Source organism: Elaeis guineensis, chromosome 5 (assembly GCF_000442705.2).
Source record: "Elaeis guineensis isolate ETL-2024a chromosome 5, EG11, whole genome shotgun sequence".
NCBI classification, from domain to species: Eukaryota; Viridiplantae; Streptophyta; class Magnoliopsida; order Arecales; family Arecaceae; genus Elaeis; species Elaeis guineensis.
The window spans coordinates 118,676,105-118,683,574 of record NC_025997.2 but is presented as its reverse complement, the minus strand read 5'-3'; the positions used below and the strand labels follow the sequence as shown (position 1 = coordinate 118,683,574).

General features: G+C 37.1%; 1 non-coding gene across 1 annotated transcript; it reads left to right on the top strand.

Moving 5' to 3' along the window:
- Positions 1 to 553: 553 nt before the first annotated feature.
- Positions 554 to 659, top strand: LOC114914256 (small nucleolar RNA R71). The gene has a single exon (XR_003801043.1). It is a non-coding gene; the product is annotated as a small nucleolar RNA R71 (small nucleolar RNA).
- The last annotated feature ends 6,811 nt before the right edge of the window (positions 660 to 7,470 follow it).

The window sequence follows — 7,470 nt, the reverse complement described above, 5'->3', positions numbered from 1 at the left end:
TCTATCTGGATAACTTGCTCTTTGAATTGGGGGTTTCGCAGCTGGTTACTATCCAAGAAAAATTAGGATGGTTTCTCCAACCTAGGTTATAAGTGTTGGAGAACGGATTGTCCTAGATGATAATTGGTTTGATTTTGAGCTTGATGGACTTGTTCCTATACAAACTCAGGGAATTAGGATACAGTCAGTTATTCGCTTATTGAACGGATGGGACTGGAACATATGGAACAAACATGTTGCATACGTGTGGATGGGGTAGAGATGTGCCCGACCCGTAGTAGTCGATTGAGTTTCTATGATAGTTCATCCACCTTACTGTGGATGTCTACGAAATTGCTTACCTCGTAAATTCCACCTTGTTTTGGTCTAGATATGAGTGTCTCTGTAAGTGGTAAACATGTGATGTAGGAAGTTCTCACTAAGGATTTCGAACAGCTGTCATGTCTCATGCTCGCTTTTGAGCATAAATATCCCACCGTAGAAGGCATCAACCATTTGTTGGTGCTTCTCCGATGGTCCATCATAGAAGCACTGGATTAGTTGCCATTTGGGTATAGCATGACGTGGACACTTGCAGATGAGATCTTTGAGTCTCTCCCAAGTCTCATGAAATATCTCCCCATCCATTTGGGAAAAACTGATAATGGCTTTTCTGATTTGGTTCGTTTTTCTAATGGGAAAGTACTTCTTGAGAAACTCACTCTGAAGTTGGTCCCAGATCGAAATAGTTACTGAATCTAATGAGTTTAACCAATATTTGGCCTTGTCCTTAAGGGAAAATGGAAACAATTTTAACCTAAGGGCATCATTACAGAAATGCTGTATCTTGACCATGGAGCAAATCTCAAAAAATTCATCGAGATGTTTGTGGGGGTCTTCATTATTTAGTCCATAAAAAGATGATAACATTTAGATGATGCTTAACCTAATCTCATACTGAACGGCCTTGATAGGAGACACTTGGATACATGGAGAATAGGTATATAATGGAGTGAAGTACTCCTTCAATTGGCGTGGTGGGTCAGCTTCATTGGGTGCAACCATGATCCTAGCACGAATTGCTCTTATGGTTCTCTCAATCTCAAGATCTAAGGGGTGTAGTTCTGGTCACAGTGATCTATGACCAAGCATACAACCAAGAATTTCAATTTCGATAAAATCTTATTCTATGTATATCTCTTTTTTTTAGAACATATATATGAAAAAAAAAAGAAGAATTTTAAAGATGAGAAACTTAGAGGATCCTAGATTTAGGAGATAGATGAGAAGATTTTTTTTATTATTTTTATATAAATATGTTAGCAGACAAGTTGCACAAAAAACACTCCAAATTAAGGTTCACCCTATGTCTAGATAGCTTCTAACTTTCAAGTTAGCCTTTTGAGTAAGTTCAGAATTGACTAACCAAATCGACTAAGTGTAAGATCGATGAGAGGCTCTCCATACTTTCACAATAGACTTAATTAGATAACCATCTTTCTTTGGGATTGAGATCTCTGAACCACTTGCCTAGACATCGATCGATTAACTAGTTAGAACTCAATCTAACCCTTAGACTCTCTTGTCCTATTAAGCTCGAGTGTCTCTAGGATTAGCGTCTAGTTGCTTTTAGTAAAGGATTGGGTTTAGGCAATATGAAAGAAGATAGTTTTGGGCCAAGGAAGGGTAATGAAATCTCCATCTTATCTTGTTTATGGGTTAGTGCCCTTAAAGTGAATTATGAAAAAGATATGCAACAACTAAGTTGTCCAAATAAAAATATTTTTATATTTTTTTATGTGTTGAAACAACCGTGCCAATGGTCTCTGACAATAGTGCCAAAAATTTGATCACGCAGTGTTATCACAATCAAAGATAAATATTAACTCCGATTCAACTACTGAGTAGCATAGGTTGAGTCGGATGTTGAATCCTCAAGGATCTTTGGACCAAGTTATATTCAATTTTTAAAAATAATTAATAAATTTGGATTTCTAAAACAATAGCAAGACAGTAGGTTTTATAGAACTTTAAAAAAAATTATAGAAGTAAATATAACTAAAGATAAATTTTTAAGATAATCAAGGAGAGAGACTATCTCGAGTTTTTGAATCCATCCTCTAATCATCAGATTACTATTTTGATAAATGCAATTGGACCACTAATAGCATGCAAGCCTTAGGGATATTTAATGGCTGAATCTTTCATCATATTCTCGACATAACCTATCTTGCTGAGCATGAACTGTATCCCTTGATCACAAACCATCTCTACTAGACATAAGCTATTCAAAACTTATACATGTAAGAACAGAACATCCCAAATTAAAAGATATATCTATGATCAAGTTTTTCACACAACATACCCTATTTGAGCACGGATCATATCCTTCTAAGATCATGATCCATCTCTATGAGGATATAAGTTATTGAAGACTTGACTGTAGAACAATTAAAACACAAAACTCATAAGATAGGAAATAGAAGAGCAAATTCTTTTATTGCATTAATCAAAAGTACAAAGAAATATAAGCAATAAGTATAAATATGATATAGAGAACTTCCTTTACTTCTCCGAAGATGATGGATCTAGCCGCTTATAGTTGGGACCTGGCACGTTGTTGCTCCCTTCATTCTCCTCGCTGAAATGCTAAAGTAAAAGCTATGAACAAGTGGAAGAAAGATTGGAGATTGGAGAAAGAGAGGGATGAGAGGCTAGGGCGATAGTTTTTTGAGATGTGGAGAGGGATTGGATGATTCTTCTAGGTTGAAGCATTGGGACTTATTTATAGGTGCTAGGAGGTATGAAGTTTAATTGGTTAAGCAATGTGGGATTAATAGATGAAGGATGAGAACAAGAATTGGGGGCTAGGATTTCTTAAGTGGACTTGTGAAGCTCTTAAACAATGAAGGGTGAAGATTTAATCTAAAGAGTAAGGGGCGGTGGAAAGGAGAGAAAGAAGGGACATTAAGAAGAGATGGCGCACTTAGTTTGTGGATTAAGGAGAAAGGGCATGCTAAAAATAAGAGAGGAGATGGGCATGGGTTAGTTGGGCCGTGAAGAGTTTGTTGTATGAATCAGAGATAGCGCTAAAATAAAGAGGAAAGGGCGCTAAAATGATGGGAGGCATGAATGGAGAGAAAAGGATAGGGCGTCATGAGTTGGTGTCTTGAATGATAGCCCTTGGATCAAGAAAACTTGCTTCTTATCCCTTAGATCTTGGTGTAGCACCCAATCTGTAGAGTTTTCATGAGGTAACATCATAAATCTTGACCGTTGAGTAGAGCATTGCTTCTTAGCCCTTGGATTACTTCCTTATTTGCTTAGCCCTTCAATTGGTTGCTCTTAGCCTCTTGATTTTTGAATTTTGCTTTAGGTTTGAACCAATTTGAGTCTTGATTAACACAATCTCTTAATTTCCTACAAAAGAGGATAAGAAGTATCAAATTCTTCATAATATGGATCAATTAATAAGGGATTTAGTGCTTCTATGTTCTAATTAGTATACTTATCAGAAAAATTTTTTATAACCTTCATTTTATCGAGACTTACAATATAAGAACTGTATCATACGGTAACTACACCTATGAGATTCATTCTTTTCATTCTGCTATATTGCCACTACATGCTGTTAAGCATCACTGATGGATTGTGAGACCAACAAAAATTATTTTGATGGTCAATAATTCTCATTGGTAAGTTAGAATTATTCCAATTCATCGAAAGAAGATTCATTGATATTAGTGATAGAGATCACAATATATCTCACTACCAAACAGAATATAACCTATGGGGTCACACACATAAGACGTTCTAACTGATCAAATAGTTGAATTGCAATTTCAAATCGCAGTAGGATTCGATTTTCAATATAATTGATGATTGGATTGATTTGTAAAAATTACAGAAAAAAATTTGCTAAAAATTAGTGAGTTAAAAGAGGACTAATTTATAATTATTATTATGTTATTTGATTTGATTAAATAATAAGGGTTGAGTCATAGCCAAATTAGAATAGGATTTAATTTGATTGGACTTGGTCTGAGTTCGAGTCTAATTAAGTTTCATAAGTCTAAAAGGATTGGACTGAATGAAAAGATTTGACTTGGTTAAATCCTTGAGGAAAAAGGATTTCCTTTTTGATTTGAGATTAGACCTCATATAGAAACCCAAATCCAATTGGACTTGGACCAAGTGTTTGACTTGGTCCAAGACCAGATGACGCCCCACGAGAGACCACGCTTAAAAAGGTTTAGCGCCTCATCCGATCTCTTAAGAGAGGATGCCTAAACCATGTTTTATCGTGAATTATATTTCCCTTTTGGCATGGGATGAGATGGCACTAAGAAGAATTGGGGCGGGACTCAAGAGTCCCATTGCCCCGAGACTCTTATCAAGAGAAGACCTAGGCATGGGATTTAAAAAGGGAGATAAGTTTTGATGCATCCAATGATCAGATAAGAGAGAGTTAGTTATGGAATGGCATGAAAGAGTGTGGGCATGAGAAAAATAGGCGCTAAAATAAGAAGAGAATAGATGAGGTGCTACTTCATAGCAAGCCTCTTTTCTTTCTTACAAGAGATGTCCAAGAGTTGGACGTTCAAAAGCCTCTCTTCTTCCATGTTATGTTCATGAGTTGGACAATCCCCCAACCTTCATCCTTCCACAAGCCCATGTCCAAGAGTTCGACACCCATCTCCTCTCCTGTCCTCTTCCTCCTCTTCCTCCTCTAGTTATCAGATATTCTCTTGAGAAGAGAAAAAGGAGAAAAATATTCATCATCCAAAAAGCAATCTCGGTAAGAGAACTAGCACTTTGGTGAGATCAGGATCTTCTGATTAGATCAACCTCGTGTAGTTACCTGTAGAGGCCGGATGCATGTGCGGCTTCAGAAGATCTTTTAAAACATCCATAGATCATCGAATCGTGGTGAAGATCTACCCATGCAAGGTAGAGATCAAATCTTCCTATCTATTTTATTTAATCTTAATCTTAACTATGAGGTCTCATGCCTGCATGCATGAATTAATCTGATTTTATTCTGCTACATTTTAATTTTTAATCTTGTATGCTACCGTATTTTCTAACACGAGACTCAACACATTTCAGCCCTTCACATAGCTTGATTCTATACCCCCAAAACTTCTGTGGACCTATCATTTTGTGGAGCTGCCTGCAGAATATTGCCCCTGTGGTTGTAATATAGCTGAAATCAACCTGCTCTTATTTTCCTCTGTAATAAGCATCCATATTAAATTTTGACGTAATCCTCTTCCATGGACAGCTTCCTTTCTGATTTGGCCTTTTATTACAGTAACCATTCACTTTATGACCTATCAGATCTTCACGGCTATGTCTGTTTCTGTGTAGCTAAGTTGCCCATATTTTGTAGCCCATTACAGTCCAGCAGATGCTTGTTCTTCTTTCTATCAACCTCTCCACTGTCTCCCTGCTTAAGCTGGGAACCCAAGAGACCCTCCTTCTCCTTCATCTACCAGCGTTTCCCATGTTCACTGCATGTCTGATATTGGAAAAAATGTGTGATTTATACTTGATGTCTAAATTCCAATGTATTACAGCTGATCAGAGTTCCGGTTTAAGTTCACTGACTATTTGTTTGTTACCAATCTACCCCATGCTGCTTTCTAATGAAAAAACTGAGTTGGTTTACTTCTTACAAACTTCTGTAAGATCTAGGAATATATAATTTTTGGTTGCCATATTAATTGGCTAGCTTGCCTGGCATGACTGCTTCTTGGGTAGTGACGGTCTAAGAATCTTATGTTCAATAGTTGACATAGGTTCTTTAACCCGGTAGATGTAAATTGGTTCCATTGTCCACCATAGATAGCTATTTGTAAATGATTCAGCAAATAGGTTCTCTTCTCAATCAACAAAAACAAATCAGCTTAAGGTGGGAAAAGAAAAACATGACAATTGATTAAAAATGCTCTCATTGTTGTGCTCATCCCAATATTAGAGACTTGATGTGGTCCACATGCGACCTAATCATTAAAAATAATTCAAAATAATTAAAGTGATAATAAATAATTAAAACTCTTTTGAGATAAAGTTGGACTCTGTTCAAATTAAGAAATCCACTACGGTTATGAAACCTTGATGAACAGAAATTTGTGTTAATCTAAAAAAATCCTTGGTCTGGCCTATAAATACAGCCTATGACTTTCCGTTGAAAATAGGCATTGCAATCCTTCTCTAGGCATAGACTGAAAGAACTCTTTTACTGTGTTCTTTTGCAAAATCAGAGCGAAATAGATTCATCTATAAATTTCTTATATTCAATGATATCAGAGCCACCCTCTGTGCTGTTTTGTTTAGCCTTATTGATCCTGTGGCTATACGGAAAATTTGTATATACGATGTTTCTATTTATTTTTTGGCATATTAGAAATTTTATGATTATTATTTCTGAATACAATCAAGAAGAAAATGATCTTCTTTACTTCTTCCAGGCTAAGGGTGAATCTTGAAGCCTCGACATCTAGATCATATTTTTGGATTTTATAAAAGATTTATGATTTATTTATTTATTTTTGAAACATGTGTGATTTATTTTAGGGCTAAATTATTTTTGAATAAATAAATAAATAGAAGGAAGAAGAAGGCCGTGACCTTCTCTACCCTCCATCATGGTGGCCGATCGGACCTCCAGCCTATGTCCAGCGGCCACGCTTGGCCGGCAAACTTCTCCTCCAAGCCACCATGCTGGTTACCCATTTTCTGATGATCGCCCATCGTAAAAAATTGCTAGATGGAGGTTGAAGACGATTGCACTGGATCTCAGAAATCGAGCGACTTTTCCTCCCAATCGCCTACATAAAGAGGTGGCCGACCTTATAGAGAGTCTGGCGGTCTGCCAATTTGGTCTTCCGATGGCCGCCGGCATGGAATTTTAAGGGAGAATAATGCGGGCCTGTGCCCCTTGTTTCCCCAACTCCCATCGATCTTCCTTTCGATTGCTGGCTCACCGACGATCGAACGGCAGTCTTAGGCCGACCGTTGGTGGTATAGGTTAGCCGATGATAGGCTGATGGGGTTTACGAAAGTTCTCCGCCGGAAGGGGATTTGGGGCTCCCAACCCATTTAGGACAAACGGTGACAGTTAGATGGGGAAACGGGGAGACGGAGGAAGGGGATTTGGGCTAATGGGTTCGGGTTTTTGAGTCCCAACCTGAAACACGAAACCCGACATGAACCCATTTACTAAACATAGGATTTTGCATTTAAGCCCTTATAAAGTCTATATTCGATAAAAGGTCTTTCTAATTGACTCAATCAAACATGTTTAGGAATTTTTGCAATTTAGTCCTTGATAAAGCAGCTAATTCCATAAAGGTCCTAAAGTTACATATTGATCCCAGTCATAGAGTTTATTACATAAAGACACCTTGGATTATTATTTAGTCTATGTAATAAACTTTATTGCATAAAGGTTCTGTTAAATTGTATTTTGCAATTTATATTGATCAC